The 23848-nt window shown below is 43.7% G+C and overlaps 1 pseudogene; it reads left to right on the top strand.

The window, feature by feature from the left end:
- Positions 1-257: 257 nt before the first annotated feature.
- LOC136168804 (pregnancy-associated glycoprotein 1-like) lies at positions 258-9035 on the top strand (annotated as a pseudogene).
- Positions 9036-23848: the final 14813 nt, after the last annotated feature.

Raw genomic sequence — 23848 nt, 5'->3', positions numbered from 1 at the left:
TCTCCAAGTAGGCAAGGTTCTCCATCTCCTTAGATGTCTATGCAGATCAGTTAGATTTTCCAGCCAAGCTTCAAGGAAGAGATTACAGTTCAATTGTCTGTATTCTGAGAAGCTTCAAAGTCCACTCGCCAAGGACACTGAGGAAGGTAAAGATTTTATCGAAAGCTTTGTGTTTTTATCAGATCTATTAGTGGCATAAAGGGGAAAGCTAGAGTAGGACAGAGCATATATAATTAGGGGCTTCCGGTCACCACTACATGCTAAGAACCTGAACTTCCCTGAGTACTTGGAGCCAAGAAAGAAGCATGAGGTGGCTTTTGCTCCTCGGTCTGGTGGCCTTCTCAGAGTCCATAGTTAAGTAAGTATGGGGACTGTAAGCTGCATCATCTTCCTTTCTCGGATTTTTCTTTTCATCTGATTATTCTTCCACCCATCAGGTTTAGATGGGAATGGGATATTTCTCTGACAGTCTTAAAGTTCAACCCTTACTTATTAATAAGTATCTTGCTTTGGGAACTATGTATCCAAAGGGTCTTGGTGTAGGTTTGCATGGTTGTACAGCTCTTGGGGTCCAGTCATGACCTATTGAAAATGCAACTCTTTACAACAGTTCAGTGCACAGTCTATGCAGATGTAGGTGTTTTCCTGTGGAATACACATTTCTACATTTTACTCAACATGTCCTCTTTGTTTCCTCTCTACTTCAGTGTGTATATGTCTATGTCTGCATCTCTGTATCACTATCATTTTCCTCTCCATCTCTTTGGAAGTCTCTGAGTGTATTGCTCTCTGTGTTGTTTTCTTTTAATTTTCATTTGACTCATCCTTCCTTCTCGAGCCTCTGAATTTCCCTTACCTGTTCCCTATCTCCTGGAACTTCTTTCAACTCCCTCTTCTCTTTCAACTTGGAGAAAGATACACTGTTTGATATTCATATTTATATCTGACAAGAAGCCTGACCATAGCCAACTCAGTAACCTCTTGCATTTCAAATTGCTCCCTTGTAAAAGAGCATAAGAGTCCACATTCTACCTCTTTCCTTGAGGTTCTATGAGAAGGATACAGTGGGATGGCAACAGCAATGCTAAAGGCTGTCATTTCTAGACTTTCTATTTATCAGGTACCTTATATCCATCACTTCACTTATCTCCAAAATATTCTATTTGGAGAGTTTGGATTGTTACATTCCACCATTTTACTGAGGGGGAGACTGAGACACCACATGGTCATATGGCTTATCCCAGATTGCAGAGCAGAACCTGTAATCAAACCTATGTCTTTGTCATGGTATGTGCATAAAATTCTGATAATAGTGTGCCTCATAAAAATGATGACAAAATTCAGAGGGCCATTACAATGACAGTTTTAGCTTAACACTGACAGATAATTTTAGTTTCTTCATTGTTTTCTTTGTCAAATGCTCGGTATAGAATACCTCTAACGAGAGTGAAGATCATGAGAAAAACCCGCAGTGAAAAACACATGCTGAATAATTTCCCGAAGGAACATACTTACAGACTGAACCTGACATCTTCTCCTGGCTCAAATATAACTACCCACCCCCTGAGAAATATCAAGGATGTGAGTATTTTGGGAGGATGGTGCTCCAGAGAGCCCCCTTTTGCTCTAGTCTAGCACCGGGGCTCATCTGGAGGTGCCAGGTGGAATGTTGGGGTTGGGGTTCTTGCAGGAGACAGAAACACTGGAAAACAGGGACCCCACCCAGAGGAGAACACACTCTCATCCTCAACTGTTGGTCTTTGTACTGGGCCTGGCAAATACCAGGTGACAGGTTAATAGCCATTTCTGTTTCAAAGATGTGGCATTAGTTTGAGGGAGATTGTAATTTCACTCCTTCTGAAATAAGTGAGTCAGTCAGTTACAGATGATGAGTGAACCGTCACTGATCAAATGTTTGGAACAACAGCAAAGCAACTGTGAATCTCCAGGCAGAGGATTCAGTTTCCACAGAAGCAAGAACCACAGTCATAAATAGTTACTGAACCTGTATTCCGTGTAAGGCCATAAGTTTCTAACACTGTGGTTACTGTTTTTAGCTTAGAAAAAGGGCTTATTTTGTCTTCAAGAATGCTCATGCCGGCCTGAGAGATAGGCATATTAGTAAATATATGTTAAATTAAAGGGTCACCTGTGTGGCATTGATTTCATGTCGTCTGAATTTAGAGGGAGTGGCTGAGGTTGATCAAGAAGGACCTCCTGGAGAAGGGGGCGCTAAGGCTGGATTTGAAGAGACTACAGAGCTTCTCAAATGAAGGCACCAGGATTTCCCTGGGTGTCCAGTGGTCCTGGAGGTCCAGTGGTTATGCCTCTGTGCTTCCAATGCAGGAGGTACCACTTCAACGCCTGGTCATAGAGTCAGTACCCTGCATACCATGCAGCACAGGAAAATATATCAATTGCAGACACCTCTGTGACCAAAGTCAGAGAGCTGCACGGTCATTAGAAACTGATCTCAAGAAATATGTGACATCCAGAGGGAGGCATGTGTGTGGGAATAGACTGTAGCCATTTCTGTAATAACCCAGTCCTTCCTTTTCCCCGTAGATGCTCTACGTGGGTAACATCACCATTGGAACACCCCCTCAGGAATTCCAGGTTGTCTTTGACACGGGCTCATCTGACTTGTGGGTGTCCTCCGTCTTTTGCACCAGCCCAACCTGTTGTGCGTACAGACACCCTGTACCCGGACCATCCTCCCTTGCCCTGTGACCCTGTTTTGCACCCTTGGCACCTGATGATACTTATCTCTTGTGTCTGCAGTTTCACACGTTTTGTTCAGACATCTTGAGTCTTCCACCTTCCGGCCTAACAATAAGACCTTCATTGTCGAATACGGTTCTGGGAGCATGAAGGGAGTTGTTGCTCGTGACACCGTTCGGGTAACAGTGTAACAAATGCTGAGTCAGGACTGGCTGTGGGGTGACCACTGCTTGCAACACAGATGCAGAACCTTCTGGCAGGACCCTCTGGCAGGACCCTTCCTAGCCTAAATCCCATAGATATTGGCCATCTTACCCACAGGATCCTGTCCCTGGGGAGGCAGTGCCCGTGGTGACACAGGAGCATACAGATTAGCTAACCTAGAGAGTGGCTTGAGATGGGGACTTGAAGCTTCTCTGCCCATGAGCAGTTCAAGGTTCATTTTGCTGGGAGCGAGAAGAGGGGAGAAAATCACCCACTTTTTTATTCTCAGACTGTTTCAGGCACTTTCAGGTGATACATGGTTTAGTCCTGCAACAACCTTGCACACCAGTTACTCTGATTAGTTCATGAGACATCTGAGGAAACTGAGGTGCAGACAGCAAGGATTTTGCTGAGAACATACATGGGGTAAAGAGTGCAGCTAGAGTGGATTTTCAGGACTGAAGTTGCTGTGGGATGTTTGGGAACAGGATAAAACTGATCTGGGGACCCTTGGGGCAGTCAAGGGCTTCAGGTATCCAGACTGGGAAACTGGAGGCCTGAGAAGTTAGGGGGCCTGGTAAATGAGTTCTCACTCTAGGGGGCTTTTGAGAGTCCAACAAACTTATGGCCTGCCTCCCCCAAAGTACTTGAGTAGTTCCCCGTTTCTCTTTCTCTCTTATACACACTCACACAAAGACATATCCCCAAAAGTGAATTCCCCAGGCAGTAATTTCATAGATCCCTGCAAGCAGGATTGTGCTTTGGCTTCTGTCTTCCTGGACAGATGCAGAATCCACAGTACCTTGCAGAGAATGCAGTCCATTGCTGTCATTAGGTTACAGTGATGCCAAAGAGAAGGCTACCTTGCTCGCGGCTCATTTTGTCCATAAGGGGGCACCAATGGCTCCTGGCCTGACTCTTGGTTGCCCCAACTGTACAGAAGCCACGAGGCCAATTTGACTCACCAAAGTGGTGTATTTCAGAGAAGCAGATGTTTTAAAATTCACAGCCTCTCTAAAATGTAACCCAAATTCCCCTTTCAGCTTGGTCTAACCACCTGAGATCCAACGAAGACACAGCCCAACCTCAATTTTTCCCTGAGGATCTAATGGCAAGGCACCCCAGCCCAGTCCTAGCCCCAATTCACATATCTGTAAGAGAGATCACGCTTCTCTCCCACAGATTGGGGACCTTGTAATTACTGATCAGGAATTCGGTCTAAGCATGGCACACTCCGAGTTTGAGGGAATGCCTTTTGATGGCGTCTTGGGCTTGAACTACCCCAAATTCTCTTTCACTGGAGGCATCCCCATCTTTGACAACCTGAAGAATCAAGGTGCCATTTCTGAGCCTGTTTTTGCCTTCTACCTGAGCAAGTAAGTCTGAGATGGACAATCCGTTTCTCCAAATGATCTGTAATTTCCTTTCAGTTGTAAGAAATTTGTAGAACATTTGATAAGTAAGTATCCTGAGAGATAATCTAATCCAGATAACTATGGCCAAAGAGCTCTACCTGGCTTCACCACTGGCTTTTATAAATAACATTGTATTGGAAAATAACCCTGCTCCTGGGCTTAAGATCAGTAACTTGGTTTAAGGGGATGAATGAAGAGGAAGACTAATGGAAGGCAACATGAAACAAGTTGGAGGAAAAGGCATTAGGATTTGCTTATGGATTGGATAAGAAAGGAGAATGATAGTGGGTAGCTTTCCTTCCTCATTAGTATTTCACTGTGAGCCCAGAACCAGCTACCCAATTTGCAAGCTCCAATGAAAAAGGAAAATGTGGGACACAAAACAAAAGTGTGGGATCCCTTGTTCAAGAAATATTAGACATTTCAAGACAGGGAGAGCAGAGGTGTGGTCCCTTGTGAGTGTGGGGCCCTTTGGACAGTAGAGGTCACAACCCAGTGGAACCAACTCTGGGTGACCTGATTCCACACCCTTGGGACTCCCAGGCCTTGATTTTCCTTAAAAAAGACAAAGTGGACAAGGGGAAATCCAAAATGCTTCAGCACACTGTCCTCTGAGGGTGTCTGAGCACTCAGGTCACAGGAGGTCCAGGGCATCTTCAGAAGATATCATGGGTGGATCCCAGCTAGGTGACTCAGCTTCTAACCTCCTCTGTGCCACCCATTAGCCAGTAGCTGACCTCAGTCTCATTTTCAATTGCTCCTAGCCTCGATTTCTGCATCTGTAGATGAAGACCTTTTTAGGGCCTTGATGAGTAGACATGCACAGCTCTCAGACAGTGCTGTTGTTACTGCCCTCCAAGGATCCACCTGCTGTCTTCTCTCTACAGAAGCAAGCCGGAGGGCAGTGTGGTGATGTTTGGTGGGGTGGATAAATCCTACTACCAGGGAGCACTCCACTGGGTACCATTGATCCAAGCGGGCAACTGGCGTGTACACATGGACCGGTAAGTGTCTCCTTCTGAGGGTCAGCCCAAGGGATGCTCCACATCTGTACATGGACACACTCACAAATAGATTCTCAGACACATAGTCACACAAATATATACACCACCCACAATGACACAGACAGACACACAGACACATGGAAAAAACAAGCAGACACATATAAACATACACATAGACACATATAAACATGCATAGCTAGTCAGAGACACAGAAGCACACACAGAGACAAAGAAACACACATACAAGCAGACACACAAGCACATAGATACACAAACAGCTCACGGGTTCATAATCCCCAGGCCTCCTGACCAGGGTTCTGCCCAGGGTGCTCACAGGGTCCAGAGAGGTTTGTGCAGCTGGGAGAGTGCTGCACCCACTGCCCTGGGAGGCAGGGAGCATGGTCAGAGGACTCCGCAGTGTGGTGAACAGGATCAGGGAGGATCTCACCAGCCTGGACAGCGTTATAAGATGACCAACTGTCCAGGGCTACCTGGGACGAAGGAAGCTCTCAATACAGATAAATCTCAGTTTAAAAACAGGGAAATTCCTAAGAAAATGGGGAAAACTGGTCTCCTTAGGGAGCAGCTACCCAGCAGTGGAGAGACGTTGGCTGCAGTCTTAATGTGAAAACAACTAATAAAAAAGGCACCCCACATCCCTGGGCACAGAGTGGGGCAGGGGCTATAACTAAGACAATCAGAAAGTTAGGATCCAGGAGTGACCTGAGGACCAGAGGCAATAACTGATAGGATTCTGTATGATACCCTCAGGCAAAAGCTGACCTGTCCTTTGGAGTTTCTGTGGGCTAGTCATGTATTGCCTGGCCAGGGTCTCAGGGTCTGAGCTGGTTGTAGGAGCAGTGCTGGGAGACACCGTCTCACAGAGGAGCACCTATTTCCCCCTACTATGAGAATCAGCTGCCCTTGCAAATCTCCATCTTCACTCTGTGTTCAACCCATTATTTGTTCCCTCCAGATACAGCTCTCTGGATGTTCCTCATTATTTTCACAGTCTTCATTCACTCATTGGACAGACAAACACTGGACATCCACTGTGTGCCAGGCACTTTAGGGAGGCAATGAGAATAAAACTCGCCCTCACATCTAAGAAAGCAGATGCACAGAAATGACACACACACACATAGTGAATTGTGATTTTGGTACGTGCTAGACATGAGGAAGGTCTACAGAGAGTGACCAAGAGAGGAGACTGATAAACACTGGGGGAAAGTCTTCCTTGAAAACAATACAATTAAGATGGAATCTGGAAGGTGAGAAGAAATTTGCTAGTCAAAGAGGAAGGGAGTCTTCTAGGAAGGAAACCAGCTTGTGTCAAGGTACAAAAGAACCTGGTGTATTCAAGTACTGCATTCAAGAATGTCAAGGGAGGTGCAGTGTCGAGAGCAGATGGAAAGAGTCAGGGCGAGAGACAAAGGGCTGTTTAGGAGACAGTCGGGAAGGGGGCAGCCCTGGGGAGACGCAGAGTGACCTTGATGCCCATTTTCTTCCACTGTCACTCAGCATCTCCATGAACAGACAGACTATTGCTTGTTCTGGCGGCTGTGAGGCCCTTGTGGACACTGGGACTTCACTGATCCAAGGTCCAAGAAGACTAGTCGATAATATCCTGAGGCTCATCGGTGCCACGCCACGGGGTTCCAAGGTGAAAGGTCATGCCCCAGGGTCACTCCCTGTCTCCACACACATCAAGGATCTCCAGGGCCAACCCCTCTCCCTCTCTCTCTAACAGCACTATGTTTCATGTTCTGCGGTCAATACCCTGCCCTCTATTATCTTCACCATCAATGGCTTCAACTACCCACTGCCAGCTCAAGCCTACACCATCAAGGTGAGGGGACAATACTGAGGGTTGGTTCTCAAACTGGAGCTTGCAGGATCCCCTGGGCTGCTGCTGGGAGGAGGGCGCCCTCTGCAGGCCATGTCACACCATTTCAGATGCTGCTGAGCCTTGTGGTTGGGCCAGAGTCTCCCACAAAATCAACTACTTGAGAGTAAAGGGCCGTCTGGGACAGTGATCATCCTGAAATAAATGTGGAGACGCCACACCATGCTGGCATGGTGGGAGTCACAAGGCGAGGGGAACACTGAGGCCCTCAGTCCTCAGAGAGCTTCAGTTCAATCTGAAACCTTAGGTGCATGAACATGAAAGTCAGCTAGCAGTCCCTGAAATAGGTCATATTACAAGGAGAATGGCTGGGGACAATCCCAGTGTGATGTCCCATCATAAGTTAACAGTCTCCCTTCCTTTCTCAAAGTTTTCCTGCTTTGGATGATAAATCACATGGTCACCCTAGATCTCGGCTGCTTCTTCCCCTTGCTCTGGCCAGGTGTCCCCTTTATGAATTGGGATACCTGAACCCTCTGTGGGGATGTTGTTTACTAAGGTGAATAAAGGGTGCACAGTGACTGCTCAGCCCCGACACAGGGTGGAGGCTTCATGTCAGCCCCCTGTGGGAGTACATAGCAGGCTGATGGGCTCAAAGAAGGCTTTGAGGAACAGAGGGAATTTCAGGAATTCTAAAACCACAAACTCATGGAGCCATATGGAAGGTTGCCTGGTTCTAGGCAACACTGCACTGGATACCATGCAAATGGCATCCCAAGGTGCTCTGCATTGGGACACTAGGGACTTACTAAGGGTGATGAGGGCTACTGACTGACAGTGGGAATGGGGAACCAAATAAGTTACCCAACGAAGCCTGGAGTGGCCAAAGAGGGTGAGTGTTGGCCGAAGGAGGCTTCCCAGAGTTCCTGAGTTAAGTCTTCAAGAACGTGTTGTGGGCACTGCTGTATTTAAGATGGATAATCAACAATGAATTACTGTGTAGCACAGGGAAGTCCACTCAGTTATATGACATCCTGGATGGGAGGGGTATTTTTTGGACCAGTATACATAGTCACAACAATTGAGTCCATTTACTGTCCACCTGAAATGCAGAATATTGTTAATCTGCTATACTCCAATACAAAATATAATTTTTAATAAAGTATGGATTGTGGGGACACAGGAGGGGAACGTGCCTTCTCTGTTGAAAAAACAAGGAGCAGGAGTCAGGAGGAAAGAAACAGAAAGTGAGGAGAACCAGGGGGCATACTTGTTCTTTTCTAAAAATTGTGTTGAAGAGTGGCTGATCTTCAGTGTCACCTCAAGTTCTGCGGCACAGCAATGTGACTCAGTTATACACATAAAAATACATATTCTTTTTCTTATTCTTTTTCATGTGGTTTATCACTGGATATTGAATATATTTCCTTATGCTCTACAGTACAACTTTCTTTTTTATCATTCCTGTGTTTCCCCAACTTCTAGTCCTCCACTCACGATATCCTTCCTCATGGCAGTTGCATGTAGGGGCCCTTTTTGGTTTTGGATGAACTCTTACATCCCCTGTTGCTCATAAAACCACTTGATAATTACCAAAATAGTGAAATAATACCAAGAACGGTGCTCAGTCTGGATGTTGGGGGGAGTCACCATCAAGGGCTCAGGCTGACTGGTGTGTGTCTCTGACTCCCGCAGGATTCTAGTGGCAACTGCTATACCAGCTTTAAAGAGAACACAGCAAGTACATCTACAGAGACCTGGATCCTGGGTGACGTCTTCCTGAGGCAGTACTTCTCGGTTTATGATCGAGGAAATGACAGAATTGGCCTTGCACAGGCAGTGTAAACTCTTGGAGTGATTCAGGAATCAGAAAGGCCACTCCTAACACACACTCATTCACACTTAAGGCACTCCTGCCCACGAGGCTGATTAACAGTATTTGGTGGTCTACACCCTATTCTCAGTAAAGAATAAAAGGTTTCACTTGTAATGGTGCTGAAACAAATGGGTGCCTATGTTTGTGTCTCGGAGTGAAGGATCTAGAACCAAGTCTGAATCGAAATTGAGAGGAGCCCAACTCCAACTGGCTTCAAGGAAAAGGGAGACTCTTTGAAATGATTCTTGGAATCCAGGACACAAGAATCAGAAGAAATACAAAGATCTCAGTGACTGGACACAAGAAATCAGAAGTCTTCAGTTCTCTCTTTCTCACCCTTGGTCTTTCCTTTCCCTCTTCTTTGGGGGTGTTAGCCTGACAATTTTCTTCCCTAAGGCTTCTACACCTAGTGCGGTAGTCCAAGCTACCTTCCCTAGGGTTTTATATCCTGAAGGCATCACCTAGTAAGGAAAGAAGCTCATAGATATCAGAGTTCAATGGTGTTCTCTGAATGACCCACCTCAGATCACCTGTACAGCCCCAGATCAGCCATCCTTGCAGGGCCATGTGGTCCTATGTTTGACTTTACATGGTCACTGGCCCCGACCCAGCAGCACACATGATTCTCAGTTTCCTCCAGAACTACATGACTGAATCTGGGGAGAAGCAGCCCCAAGGAGAGCGGCTGGGGAATGGTCTAGGCCATGGAAGGGTTCGTGATGACCCACCAACTCCACCGACTCCTCATTCAGAGGGATTCTAAGGGGTAATGAAATAAACGTTCTTCATCAAAACTCGGATGATTTTATCACTGGGCTTCTCCTCCAGGAGAGTTTGGGTGAGGTAGTTCATGCAGTACTGGTTCCCTCTTGTTCCCACACCCCAATCACCAGCTCTCTGCCACATATGCCTGCTCTGTCCTTTCCAGTCCTACTTGGTAAGTGATGGCCCCAGTGGATCCCTGAGCCATCCCCCTACTCCAGGGCCCAGAATGCCCCTTCTTGTCCTCCAATGCTGGTGAGACGAATGTAATGCATCTATCGGTACCCAGGGTACACAGAGCCGTCAGGTTTTCTGAGCTTCCTCCAGAGGTGGGACTGCAAGCTCTTTGCTTGGAGCTGCCATGGTTAGGCAATTTTGCAGGGGAAGCATCCGGTTTTTCCACCTGGAGGCCCTCAGTAGATGCCTCAGCTGAGATAGGAGTGGTCAGAGGTTGATTTCCTTTCAGATTCATTGGCTTGATCTCCTTGTTGTATAAGGGACTGTCAAGAATCTTCTCAAGCACCACAGTTCAAAAGCTTAATTTTTTGGTATTCACCCTTTCTTTTGATTCAGATCGTACATCTGTACATGATTACAGGAAAAAAATCATATCTTTGACACTACAGACTTCTGTAGCAAAGTGAGTCTATGCATTTATTACACTGTACATGTTTTTCATAGCCATACTTCCTTCCAAGGAGCAAATGTCTCTAAATTTTGCAGCTGCAATCAAGGTCCATAGTGATTTTGGAGCCCAAGAAAATAAAATGTGCCTCTGTTTCCACTTTTCCCTCATCTATATGACATGATTTGTGGGACTGGATGCCATGAATGTTGAGTATTATTTTATGAATAGGTTTTTGAATGTTGAGCTTTAAGCCACATTTTGCATCTCCTCTCCTCATCAAGAAGCTCTTTAGCTCTTCTTTACTTTCTGTCATTAAGGAGTTATCATCTTCATATCTGTGGCTATTGATAATTCTCCCTACAATCTTGATTCCAGTTTGGGATTCATCCACTTCAGCATATTGAATGACATATCCTACATATACGTTCAATAACCAAAGTGACAATGTATACCTTTTCACGCTAATTCCAGATTTTTAAATCTTTCAGTTGCTCTATGTCTGATTCTAACTGCCACTTTTTGACCTACACACAGACTTTCAGGAGATAGGTAAGGCGATCCTGTACTTCAATTTCCTTAAGAATTTTCCAGTTTGTTGTGGTCCACACAATGAAAGGCTTTAGCATAGTCAGTGAAGCAGACAGAAATGTTTTTCTGGGATTCCCTTGCTTTCTCTATGATTTAATGGATGTTGGCAATTTGATCTCTGGTTACTCAAATCAGTTTGTACATCTGGAAGTTCTCAGTTCCTGTACTGTTGAAGCTTCTCTTGAAGGATTTTTAGTATTATCTTGCTAGCAAATGAGATGAGCGCAATTGCAAGATAGGTTGAACATTCTTTGAAATTGCCTTTCTTTTGGATTGGTTGAAAACTGACCTTTTCCTGCACTGTGGCCACTGCTAAGTTTTCCAAATTGCTGGCATATTGAATGGAGCAGTTTTACAGCCTCATTCTTTAGGATATTTTAAGCAGCTCAGCTGGAATTCCGTCACCTCCGCTAGCTTTGTTGCGGTGATGCTTCCTAAGGCCCACTTGATTACTTGCTCCAGTATATCTGGCTTTATATGAGTGACCCCAGCATCATCCTTATCCTGGTCTTTATGATAGTTTTTGTACAGTTCTTCTCTGCATTCTTGCCACCTCTTCTTAATCTCATCTTCTTCTGGTAGGTCTTTGATTTTGCTGTCCTTTATTGTGCCCACCTTTGCGTAAAGTGTTCCTATGTTATCTCCAACTTACCCAAAGAATTCTATACTCTTTACAATTCTATCATTTTCCTCTAATTCTTGCACTGTCCACTTACGAAGACTTTCTTAACTCTCCTTGCTTTTCTCTGGAGGTCTGCATTCTTTTGGGTATGTCTTTCCCTTTCTCCTTTGCTTTTCAGTTCTCTTATTTTCTCAGCTCTTTTTAAGACCTCCTCAGGCAACCACATTTCCTTTTCATATTTGGTTTTCTTGGGGATGGTTTTGGTGACCATCTCCCATACAATGTTACAAATCTCCATCCATAGTTCTTCAGGCTACCAGACCTAATCCCATGAGTCTAATTTTCATCTCCACTATATAAGCATAAGGGATTTGATTCAGGTCATAGATGAATGTTCTAGTGGTTTTCCTTACTTTCTTCAATTTAAGCCTTAATATTGCTTGCTTCTGCCTAAGCATTGGTGTCAGATCACCACCCCTCACTTCCAGTGGGTGTGGAGCAAAAACACACAAATTGAGGACTGTTGCCCTGGGCTTTTGCTTGGAAATTCACGTGTATAGGTGTGTGAACTTGATCAAGTCCCTTAACCTCAGTTGTCTCATCTGGAAAATGGGCACCATGATGATAATTCCACCTTCTAAATTGCATGTGCGCCTGCCGAGAACAAGTGGCACTGAGAGGGCTTTCTGGGTTCCTGAGTCTGAAACAAATATGAATTATCAATCCACCCAGGTAGAAGGGAATCTACTGCTTAGAGGTTATGGCTGCCATCCCCAAGGCTAAATATTGATGCATGCCAAATGACCTCTTTCTGAACCATGATACAGAACTCTGACTGAGTCGATACTTCTGTTTTGTGGGCTCCAGCAAGAACTAATGATTACGGCTCAGATTACTCCCTTCCCAGCCTTACCTATCAGCCTTTCCTTGCCAACTACTTCTAGCCTGAAATCACACTGCAAGGAGAGTTGTAAGGCTTTTGGTCTCTTGTCAGTTTCCCACATCTCCAGCATAGCAACAAGTATCTGTTATGGCTACTTGTCATAGCAATAACTATGGCAACCTGTACAGTTCATTCTAAACCTGTTAAATTAAACTGTCCCCATTTGGCCCCTCATGTTTAAATTACCAACAGTTGCCTTAGAAACCATCCAATGCTTTCTGTTTAATGACAAAATACGTGTGGACCTCATCTAGGTTTCTTTCCCAAGCATGACTCCAACCATGCAATGAAGTAATCAGACATTGAGTCATCTAACTACCCACAGGAATTGATAAAAGAAACCACCCATCATGTATTTCTTGCTTGCCCCAAAACACCACTGAAGGGATCTGCTGCAACAAAGGGATACGTTGGCATGTACACTCCAGAAGGGACACTTTTTCTGGACTCTTTTTCCACCTAGTGCAGAATGTTTACCACATGCCTCGCTCTCCAGCAGCTGGTCACCTGGTTTTTGCAGACACAGCCCACTCCAGTTTCCTTCCACATCCTTCAGTAAAATCTAGAGCACAAACTCAATCAAATCTCTCACTCACGCAGAAAACAGTTTTTTGTTTTTTTTAGAAAACAGTGTTTGGTAACCATTCAATATCTTGTGCTCCTTGTCTTGGATGCAAGGACTTGCACCTGAGAATGTGAAGCCTCCCCTTCTACCTAAATCTTTCTCCACTCCCACCAGGGCCAGAGGCTTCACTGGACCCTCTGTTCTCATTGGTATTATTCAGTTGCTAAGTCATGTCTGATTCTTTGTGATTACACGTATGGCAGCAGAACAGGCTTCCCTGTCTTTCACTGTTTTGTGTAGTTTCCTCAAACTCATGTCCATTGAGTCGGTGATGCCATCTCACTTTCTCATTCTTTTGGTCCCTCTCCTTCTGCCTACAATCTTTCCCAGCATCAGGGTCTCTTCCAATGAGCTGGATCTTCACATCAGTTGGTGTAAATGTTGGAGGTTCATCTTCAGCATCAGTGCTTCCACTGAATATTGCTCTGCCACTTCCAAAACAAAACTCATGTTTCCAATCATCTAGCAAAATTGAGCATTGATAAAGTTTAATAGAATAGGGATCTTGTCCTCCCAGAAATCTCAGGGATGCTGCCTCGCCTTTCTCTTACAATTCTCTCCACCTGGCATAGAATTGCTTCCCTATAGCTTCTCCAGCTTGAAATGGCCTGCCGACCCATCATTGTCAGCTATCCAGGAATTGTTCCTTCTACCTTCCCCAAAGACTTCTGTCTGCTCCCTGATTGCCCTATGTACATCAGTTCAGTTCAGTCTCTGTCATGCCCAACTCTTTTCTATGTCATGGGGTGCAGCACAACAGAGTTTCCTGTCCATCACCAACTCCCACAGCTTGCTCAAACTCATGTTCATCAAGTTGTTGATGCCACCCAACAATTTTGTCTTCTTTCTTCCCCTTTGCCTCCTGCCTTTAATCTTTCCCAGCATCAGGGTCTTTTCTAAAGGGTCAGTTCTTCCCATTAAGTGGCCAATGTACTGAAGGTTCAGCTTCAGCATTGGTCCTTCCAAAGTATATTCAGAAATGATTTCCTTTAGGATGGAATGGTTGGATCTCCTTGCAGATCAAGGAACTTTCAGGAGTCTTGTCCAAAACCACAGTCCAAAAGCATCAGTTCTTTGATACTCAGCTTTCTTTATGGTCCAATTCTCACATTCACCCAAGGCTTATGGAAAAAGCCACCGCTTTGACTATACATTTACTGGTAAATGAATGTCTCTGCTTTTTAGTATGCTGTCAACGTTTTTCATAGTTTTTTTTTCCCCCCAAGGAGCAAGTGTTCTTTTTTTCAAGCTGCAGCCACTATCTGCAGTGATTTTCGATCCCAGGAATTAAATCTGTCACTGTTTTCATTGTTTCTCCATGTATGTGCTATGAAATTATGGAACTGGATGCAATTATGCTTGTTTTTTGATCTCTACGTACCACATCAAAGCCATCTCCAAAAATATGAAATTCAAAAAGGCAAAATGGTTGTCTGAGAAGACCTTACAAATAACTTAAGAAAGAAGAGAAGCACAAGTCAAAAGAGAAAAGAAAGACACACCCATGTGAATGTAGAGTTCCAAAGAATAGGAAGAAGAGATTAAGAAAAAGCTTTCCTAAGTGATCAGTGCAAAGAAACAGATGGAAACAATAGAATGGGAAAGATTAGAGATCTGCTCTAGAAAATTAAAGGTAGGGAAGGAACATTTCATGCAAGATGGGCACAATGAATGCCAGAAATGGCATGGATCTAATAGAAGCAGAATCTATTAAGAAGACGTTAAAAGAATATACACAAGAACTATACAAAAAAGGTATTAATGACCCAGATAGCCATGATGTTGTGATCACTCACCTAGGGTTAGACATCCTGAAATATGAAGTCAAGGGGGCCTTCAGAAGCATCACTATGAGCAAAGCTAGTGGAAGTGATGGAATTGCAGTTGAGCTATTTGAAACCCTATGAGATGATGCTGTGAAAGTGCTGCACTCAATATGCCAGCAAATTTGAAAAACTCAGCAGTGGCCACAGGACTGGAAAGTTCGTTTTGATTGCAATCCCAAAGAAAGGTAATTTCAAAGAATATTCAACTATCACACAGTTGCACTCATCTCACATACTACCCAAGTAATTTCTCCAAGCAGGTCTTCAACAGTACATGAACTGTGAAATTCTATATGTTCAAGCTGGGTTTAGAAAAGGCAGAGGAACCAGGGATCAAATTGCCAACAACCACTGGATCATTAAACAAGCAAGAGAATCCTAGAAATACACCTACTTCTGCTTTGTTGACCATGCAAAAACTTTTGACTGTGGATAGAACAAACTCTGGAAAACTTACAGAGATTGGAATAGCAGATCATCTTACCTGCTTTCTGAGAAATCTGTATACAGGTAAAGAAGCAACATTTAGAACTGAACATGGAACAACAGACTGGTTCCAAATAGGTAAAGGAGTATGTAATGGCTGTATATTGTTGAGAGAGTCAATTCCTAGGCAGATTGATAAGAAGTTCAGGGGTCCCCAAGGGGAGAGGGGCCTGGAATTCTCAAGGAGGAAGAAGGGACAAACTTTTTTGTCCCTCTACATTCCTTAGGATTATATAACAATAATGTGTCCTTCTTGAGGACAGTACCGGTAAAAAAACCTTCTGGCTAATCCTGTTATCTTAAGGTGTAAATTATGAGAGTAAGCCTTTTGAGGTCTTTACAACCTCCAGAAATTATTTTAATTCACTGTAATAACTAATTAGAGAGTATATAACTCCATGGCTAACACTAGCAAGGGGGTATTCTTTCTGCCCTCTTCTGATGCCTATGTCAGTCGCTTTCTCTATCTCCTTTATACTTTAATGAAACTTTTTTACACAAAAGCTCTGAGCAGTCAAACCTCGTGTCAGGCCCCAAATTGAATTCTTCTCCTCTGGAGATCAAGAATCATAGCATCATAGTGTGGTTCAGCAACAACATTTTATCTTGGGGGGATTCTTCTGGACAAGGTAAGGATGCTTGGAGCTCTAGTTCCTTGTTCTCCTAGCGAACACGCTTTCTGCTGTACTTTACTAACTCTATGGTGTACTTGTGTGAATGAATGACACTCCCTGCACAAAGCACGTGTGGAGCCTGTGCCGACCTCATACGGCCTATGGCAGATACCTGTTGGGGGTTTATACTGACCTGCTAACGCCAAGAGGCACCCATGGCTCCTTTGGGGGGCCCACTAGAAATGGGTAAAGTGTGTGGACTGAAATCTGCTTTTCGATCAAACTTTCCGGTCTCTTTGTCCATTTCAGAACTCCTTGGATTTAGAAGTAGTAACCTAATCTGTTGACTGTCACGGGACTTGTGATCTATGCCTTTACTGTATTTGATAGTTTTGGCCTCAAACTTGGTTTGGAAGTCAGGAAGTGCCTAGCCTTGCTAAGCATGAAAAGTGTGGAAGCTAGATGAAGCTCTAGCTTCAAGAGCATCTCTGAGGTTAAAGGTTACTCGGATTGGAAGTACAAGGGATTCCCCCACCCCCTTGGTAATGCTGGGTTTTAGTGGAAGAGAGGAAACTCTTATAATGGTGTGGTGACGGTTAGAGGGTCTTATATTGATGTGGTGAGGCTTGGAAGGAACATATCAGTTTTATGTTAGTATCAGTTGTATTGTGATCAGGAATATACTCAAGTTCGTGCCCAGGAACTCAGGTGACAAGAATGTTTCCCCCAGCCGTTTAGCCTGGGAGGCATTCTGGAAGGTTGCTCTGATTGCACCCCAGTAGGCATCAGAGGCAAGCAAGGTTTTAACGATGAGAAGCTGGATGTCAGTCAGGGATGCCATCAGGTCTACCCCTGGTGTATCTCCGCCCCATCTCGGTGGTAGAACGGGGAGGGACGCATAGGTTGCTTGTGTCAGTAAGGGACGGACAAAGTCTGACCAGGAAAGAAAAGTTTTGGTGTAAATTCTTTCTATACTCCCATCTAGAGCAGGCAGGGATCCCTCTGGTAGAAAGAGGGCACTGGTCGCATTTTTTTTTCCCTCTCTTACAGACGGGAGCTAAATATTCCAGCCTCACTACTTTGAACTGTATCCTGAAAAACTGGGATAGATTTGATCCCCAGGGCTTAAAGAAGACAACACCTGGTCTTCCTATGTGATACTGTATGGCCACAGTATCCATTGGAGGACAACGAATGGTGGCTGGTTGGAGGAACTCTTAAGTATAATACTGTATTACAATTAGACCAGTTCTGTAGAAAACAAGGAAAATGGGAAGAAATAGCATATGTGTTGCCCATTTTCTCTCTGTGAAATATGCCAGACTTAGGTCCTAAGGGCATAGATTTAGGTGTGAAACCTTTAGCTCCCTCCTGTCCTTGTATTTTGCTAGATGAGATGGAGGACAGGAGACAAAGAGATACAGAAAAGCAGGTTTCTCCAATCTATCCCTGGGATCATATATACAGAGCAGCCAGAAAGACTGAGGAACAGCGACATAAGCTGTTGCCTCTTCATGAAACACCCACCAGGAGAAATAATCAGTCTATGAGAGTTAGTAAGCTTTTTTCTTATCAAGAAATAAAAAAAAAATCAAGGAGGATATGCAAGACTATTTAGAGGACCCAGAAAAATATATTTGAGCTTTTAAAGGTGTTACTCTGCTTTTTTACCTTACTTGGAAGGATGTGATGTATGTGTTGGGACAAACACTGACTCCCGACTCAAAGACTCGAGTTTTGGGGAAAGCGGTTGCTTATGGAGATGAATGGTTTGGTAATGAATCAGTAGCGTAGAGGTAGGATGAGATAACCACTCTCCCCACTGGAAATCAGGTGGTCCCAACTACAGAACCAGACTAGGACTACAACACAGCTAAAGGAAGAAGGGATCAGAGTCATTTTGTCAGATGTGTTCTTGTAGGACTCAGGCAGGCATGGGCTAAGCATTTCAGTTTAGTTCAGTTCAGTTCAGTTGCTCAGTCATGTCCGACTCTTTGCGACCCCATGAATCGCAGCACGCCATGGCCCCCTGTCCATCACCAACATCCGGAGTTTACTCAAACTCATGTCCATCGAGTCGGTGATGCCATCCAGACATCTCATCCTCTGTCGTCCCCTTCTCCTCTTGCCCTCAATCCCTCCCAGCATCAGGATCCCTTCCAATGAGTCAACTCTACACATGAGGTGGCCAAAATACTGGAGTTTCAGCCTCAGCATCAGTCCCTCCAATGAACAACCAGGGCTTAACTCATTTAGGATGGACTGGTTGGATCTCCTTGCAGTCCTAGGGACTCTAAAGGGTCTTCTCCAACACCATTGTTCAAAAGCATCAATTTTTGTGTGCTCAACTTTCGTCACAGTCCAACTCTCACATCCATACATGACCACTAGAAAAATCATAGCCTGGAACAGACGGACCTTCGTTGGCAAAGTAATGTCTCTGCTTTTTAATATGCTATCTAGGTTGGTCATAACTTTCCTTCCAAGGAGTAAGCGTCTTTTAATTTCATGGCTGTAATCACCATCTGCAGTGATTTTGGAGCCCCCCAAAATAAAGCCTGACACTATTTACACTGTCTCCCCATTTATTTCCCATGAGGTGATGGAATCAGATACCATGATCTTAGTTTTCTGAATGTTAAGCTGTTAGCCATCTTTTTCACTCTCCTCTCTCACTTTCATCAGGAGGCTTTTTAGTTCCTCTTCACTTTCTGCTATAAGGGTGGTGTCATCTGCATATCTGAGGTTATTGATTTTTCTCCTGGAAATCTTGATTCCAGTTTGTGCTTCTTCCAGCCCAGCATTTCTCATGATGTTCTCTGCATATAAGTTAAATATGCAGGGTGGCAATATACAGCCTTGTCATATTCCTTTTCCTATGGGGAACCAGTCTGTTGTTCCATGTCCAGTTCTAACTGTTTCTTCCTGACCTGCATACAGGTTTCTCAAGAGTCAGGTGAGGTGGTCTTGTATTCCCATCTCCTTCAGAATTTTCCAGTTTATTGCGGTCCACACAATCTAAGGTTTTGGTGTTATAAATAAAGCAGAAATAAATGTTTTTCTGGAACTTTCTTGCTTTTTGATGATCCAGTAGATGTTGGTAATTTGATCTCTGGTTCCTCTGTCTTTTCTAAAACCAGCTTGAACATCTGGAATTTTGCGGTTCCCGAATTGCTGAAGCCTGACTTGGCCTTAAAACTATGGCTAATTAGAAGACATAGAACAGGAGGAGAAGGAAGCTCCTGGTAAATTCATGGATAGACTGAGAGAAGTCCTTTGCAGATTCACTGAGATTGACCCCAAAATTGAAGAGGGACAAATGATCTTAAAGGATAGGTTTCTCACTCAGTCAGCTCCAGATATCTGCTGTAAACTATTAAAATGTGCATATGGACCAAATCAGTCTTTAAATGCTATGCTACAACTAGTTCAGACAGTCTATTATTGTAGGGAAAATGAGGAAATGAAAGAAAGTCAGAAAAGGACAAGGGAACAGGTGACAGCCCTCACAATGTCTATGAAAACCATTCTTAAACAGCCTGAGAAAAATGCACAGAGGGACCCAGGTGAAAAGGGATGGACTTGCTATTACTGTGGAAAGGAGGGACACCTTAAGTTGAATTGCCCTCAGGTATCCAAGCTCCCTCTGGCTCAAATTCCAGTCCGCAAGGGATAACACTGGAAGAGATGGCCTGCAGAAGCATAGGTTTCAGGGGTCAGACTCTGAAGACAATCAGGACTGAACGTGCCCTCAGGTCCCCACACAAGCTCCTTTCCTAATTACACCTGAGGAACCTTGGGCATTAATAACTATGGGGGACCAATCCATCGATTTCCTTTTAGATACTGGCGCAACTTTCTCTGTGATTAGTGAAGCCCCTGGCCCACTTTCTTCCCGGTCTGCTTCCATAATGGGACTGTCTGGACGAGCCAAAAGGTATTATTTCAGTTTTTTTGTAAGTTGTGAGTTACTCTGTGTTATTTTCACTTGAGTATCTGATTGTGCCAGAGTCTCCCTCACCCCTTTTGGGGAGGGATACTGAGCAAGGCCCATGCCTCTGTTTTCATGAATATGGAGCCTTCCCTTTCTCTCCCTTGAATTGAACAAAATGTAAATCCTAAAGTACTGGCTCATGGAAAATCTGTGGGTTGTGCACAAAATGCTATTCCTGTAGTTGTCAAGCTCAAAGACCCACAGTTATTTCCACATAAGAAGCAGTATCCACTGAAATCTGAGGTTAAGTAAGGGTTAAAACCCATCATTGAGAATTTAAATGAGCAGGGACTATTAATTCCCTGCAACAGTCCTATTTTGGGTATAAAGAAATCAAATGGTAAATGGAGACTAGTTCAAGATTTACAAAGAATAAATGAGGCTGTATTTTCTTTACATCCCGTGGTGCCTAATCTTACAGGCTATTGTCTGAAATTCCAGAACAAGCCAAATATTTCTCAGTAATTGATTTGAAAGGTGCTTTCTATTCAGCGTCTTTGGCAGAGGAAAGTCAATTTCTATTTGCCTTTGAGGACCCTACACAGCCAGCTTCTCAGTTAACCTGGACAGTTTTGCCCCAGGGATTTTGTGACAGTCCTTATTTATTTGGACAAAGTTTCTCGTGGGATCTACAAAACTCTAATAGCTCCAAAGCAGTGGTGTTACAATCTTTAGATGATATTTTGCTCTGTGCTGAGACAGAGGAAGCTTGTTCACGAGTCTCAGAAGACTTCTTATATTTTCTGGCAGGTTGCAGTTACAAGGCATCAAGAGAAAAGGCTCAGCTTTGTCAACAATCTGTTAGATATCTGGGCCTAATCATATCAGAAGGGATTAGGGCCATAGGACCCGAGAGAATTAAACCCATACTAAATCATCCCCTACCTATGACTTTAAGACAATTGAGAGGATTTGGGGGGATCATCTGGCTACTGTCACATTTGGATTCCGGCTTATGGGAAACCTGCCTGGCCTTTATATAACCTTATAGCTCTAACTCAGCAGGCGCAAAATGACAAACTGGTTTGGTCTCCAGATACTCAAAAAGGTTTTATGGTCTTCAGATTGCCCTCCTGCAGGCTCCTACTCTGAATTTGCCCACAAGGTCAGAATTTAATTTGTTTGCCACTGAAAGAAAAAGTGTGGCCTTGCAAGTTTTGACACAACCCCGAGGGCCTCACCATCAACCTATTGCTTATCTAAGCAGAGAATTAGATATAACGTCATGTGGGTGGACCCACTGCCTAAGAATAATTGGGACAGTGGCTTTATTAACACTTTAAGTTTTAACAATAATTAATGGATGAAACCTTACTGTATTTACTTCTCATGATGTGAGTTGAATCTTAAATTCTAAGGTTAATATTTGGAATGACAGACACTAGGCTTAAATATCAGTCATTGTTGTCTGAAGGACCAATAACTAAGCTTAAAATTTGTGAAAATTTAAATCCTGCCACTTTCCTTCCTGAGAAGGGAAATGAAACACCTGATTACGATTGTTCCCCATTGCTAACTTTAAATTATGCAGCTAAGGAGGATCTCATGGATACCCCATTAGACAATCCTGACATGGAAATATTTACTGATGGCAGTTCTCTTGTTCAGGATGGAGAGTGTAAAGCAGGTTATGCCGTGGTGACTGCTGAAGAGGTTTTAGAAGCAAAATCTCTCCCACAGGGAACCAGTGCTCAGTTAGTGGGACTTGTGACTCTGACCAGAGCTCTAGAGTTAAGCAAAGGGCAGCGGGTAAATATCTACTCTGATTCTAAGTGTGCTTATTTGGCTTTACATGCTCATGCTGCAATATGGAAAGAAAGACAGTTTAAAACAGCAACAGAACTTATTAAACATTTTAGAGAGATTAAGATACTTTAAATGCTATATATTGTTCTAAAGAAGTAGCTGTTCTATATTGCAAAAGACACAACAGGGATGGAAGTAAAGTTGCTGAAGGTAATCAGATGACTGACTGTCAAGCCAGAAAAGCGGCACTTTATGAAACCCCCTCCATACAGATATCTTTATCTGTACAGGTCCTGTAGAACAGCAAAAACCACAATATATTGAGGAAGAATTAGAAAGATATGAGAAAAGAGGAGCAAAGGTTACTGATAAAGGATGGTTACAGTCTGAGGACAAACGATCAGTAATTCCTGAAAGTGCTCAATGGAAAATTCTTAAGGGTTTACACCAGAGTTTTCATTTGGGTGCACAGAGTACTTCCCAGATGGCTTCTCATTAGTTTGAAGGTAAAAATGTAATGAAAACTTTAAAGGACATTATCAAAAGGTGTGAGATATGTCAGAAAAATAACCCAAAGACTGAAAAGCTAGCAAAATCTGGATTGCAATGAAGTGGAAAGTATCCTGGAGAAGACTGGGAAATTGATTTTATTCATATGCCAAAATCTAACGGATATTCTTGCTTACAAGTTTGTGTGGATACTTTTACTGGATGTATTGAGGCTTTTGCATGTCATAGTGAATGAGCTAAGAAGGATATAAAGATTTTAATCCATGAAAATATTCCCAGGTTTGGACTACCACGGAGCCTTCAGAGTGACAATGCCTTCGCCTTTAAACTGCTGTATCTCAGGGGTGTCTAAAGCTCTGGGAATAGAATATCACTTACACTGTTCTGGGAGACCCCAATCCTCAGGAAAGGTTGAAAAAGCTAATGACCTTATCAAAAGACATCTGCACAATTTAACTTGAGACCCAGGACAATTGGATTAAAGTCCTACTCATAGCTTTAATGAGGGCTCGAACTGCCCCCCAAAAAGAGGGACTGTCCCCCTTTGAATGTATTTATGGAAGGCCTTTCTTATGCACAGACATTGTTATAGACCCTGAAGCCTTGGAATTAACTAGTTATGTAACAGAGCTCTCGTTTTTTCAACAGGCAATAACAGAAATCCCAGAGACAACTCCTGACCCAGCCTCTGAGTCAAGCAAGCCTCTATTTGAGCCAGGAACTGAGGTCCTCATAAAATCATCGGGGCCTAGGGGCTCATCCTTTGAGCCCCGCTGGGAAGGCTCTTACCAGGTTATTATTTCTTCTCCCACAGCTGTCAAAGTGCCAAGAATTGGCCCGTGGGTACATCACACTTGAATTAAGAGGTGGCAACCTTGCCAGAACTAAGTGACGCCATTTTATGTCTTTACTTTCTATGCTCTGACTTTGCACTTTTCAGATGGCCCTGACAATCTATGTGAGCCTACTTATGCTAACTCCAAAAATCCTGAGTCTTCGATTTCATCCTCAAGACAATGCCTTCCTGTCCTGGGCTCACTCCTATGCAACATTTTACAATCAGTCTAACTGCTGGGTCTGTGGAGCACTCCCCTCCTCATCAGTGGAAGGCTTCCCATGGTGGACATCTCCACTTCAAGGAAATACTTTCTCCAAGTCTGCAGATACCTTCGACAACAATCATAGGTGATGCTTCTTCTTCATCTGAAGACACATAACAACCCTAAAATGGACTGGTGCAACACATTGTACTTTAATTATGGATATAATGTGACTTTTAATTTTGATTATACATTGTCTCAGTTCAATGACAGTTTTTCTACATATAAGGCAAATAGGTCTAGATCTAATTTTTTTTTTTAACCTGACGTTTATCAAATATGGGATGAGGTTATATGGTTACCTCCTGAAAAAGGACATCTAATATCTACTGCCCCTA

The sequence above is a fragment of the Muntiacus reevesi genome, chromosome 5 (assembly GCF_963930625.1).
Source record: "Muntiacus reevesi chromosome 5, mMunRee1.1, whole genome shotgun sequence".
NCBI classification, from domain to species: Eukaryota; Metazoa; Chordata; class Mammalia; order Artiodactyla; family Cervidae; genus Muntiacus; species Muntiacus reevesi.
This window is presented reverse-complemented; position numbering and strand designations above follow the sequence as displayed.